Source organism: Colobus angolensis, unplaced genomic scaffold, assembly GCF_000951035.1.
Source record: "Colobus angolensis palliatus isolate OR3802 unplaced genomic scaffold, Cang.pa_1.0 Scaffold124, whole genome shotgun sequence".
In the NCBI taxonomy this organism is placed as follows: domain Eukaryota; kingdom Metazoa; phylum Chordata; class Mammalia; order Primates; family Cercopithecidae; genus Colobus; species Colobus angolensis.
The window spans coordinates 2,631,549-2,633,250 of NW_012113586.1; positions in this window are offsets into that span (position 1 = coordinate 2,631,549).

A 1,702-nucleotide genomic window follows, 5' to 3' on the forward strand; every position below is an offset into this window, starting at 1 on the left:
CTGTTCCTCCACTCCCTATGGTGCTTAGCCTGGCATCTTCCTAACACAGGCTAGATGGGCTCTGTCTCTTGCTACATATGCACATTGTGAAGCAATATGTCATAGATGTCAGATGTTAACCATGGAAGGGACCTCAGAGATTAACTAGCATCATCTCTTCATTTTAACATGAGAAAACTGAGATGTGCAAAGGCCAGCCACCCAAGGTCATTGGTGAGATGGTGGCAGAGCTAGGTCACCTGACTCTGTAAATTACCGCCTTCTAAAATGTGGAGGTAAATATGATGTCAGGGGAGAGTATTTGGTGGTCATGAAATAGTATAGATTGCCTATGTCCTGATGGAAATAATAGAGCAGAGGGGAAAATCGATGATGCAATGATTGTAAGAGGGAAGTTATCGAGTAGGTAAAAGGGGATAAAATCCAGTGCACAAATAGAGGACTTAGAAACTAGCCTAGACAATTTACCTAGTGTAACAGGATGGGATACTGAGTGTGTGGGTATAGATGTAGGTAGACTGGCAGATATCAAGAGCATGTGGAAGTTTTCTTCTGAACATTTCTATTTTTCTATTGAATAAGAAGTATGGTTTACAGATAAAAATGGTTTACGGGTAAAAATGAGGAGGAGGCAGAAGACATTGTAGGTTTGAAGAGAGAAGAGATACAAGTTTTTCTAGGAGAGTGGGAAAGGGAATTGATGAGAGAATCATAGTATGATTTCGGACAGCTGTGACCATTAAGGTTTGTGGTCAAGCAATGTTTTTCAGTGGAGATGCTGTCAGTGTTTCAGGCAGGCATGTTCCTTGGCATTTAGCATCCCTGGCCCTTGGTAGTACCCCTCAATCATTGTGCTGATCAAAATGTTCTCTTCGCCACTTCCAAACACTTCTCAGGGAACTGAACCTTTCCTGGTTGAGGATCACAGAGAGACTAATCACAAAGTTGCATAGTTTTCTTCAGTCACATTCAGATGTTGGCAGGGACTATGTAAAATCTGGGTTTATGAGTGTTAGGGTTAGACAGAAAAGGACAGTGAAAAGAGAGAGAGTCAAAGGAATTGAAAGTGTATGTAATACAGTAATTATAACAGATTTTATGAACAGCAAAATACCTCTGCTGGCCTGAGGCAACTCAGGACACCACAGTGGGAAGTGAATCCCTGGCTACCATTGATGAACATTTGGACCTGTGTCCAGTTTTGAGCTATTATTAATAAACCTTATATGAATATTTTTATACATATCTTTGGGTGGACATATGCATTTATTTCTCTTAGGAATATACACAGAGAAATAGAGTTCTCTTGGGACTTGCTTGATCAAAGAGAATATGTATCTTTAGCTTTATTTAAAATTGCTGTATATTTCCTTAAAACTTATACATACACATACTATGACTCAGCCATTCCATTTCTGGTATTTACCCAAGAGAAAATAAAGCATACATCCGCACACACAAAGACTTGCAAATTAATATTCATAGCAGCTTTGTTTGTAACAGCAAAGAACCAGAAACAACCCAAATGTTCACCAGCAGGTGAATGGATAAACAAATTGACGTGTAGCCATACAACAGAATAACATTCAATAAAAAACAAGCAAACAAAGGCCGGGCGCGGTGGCTCAAGCCTGTAATCCCAGCACTTTGGGAGGCCGAGACGGGTGGATCACGAGGTCAGGAGATCGAGACCATCCTGAGC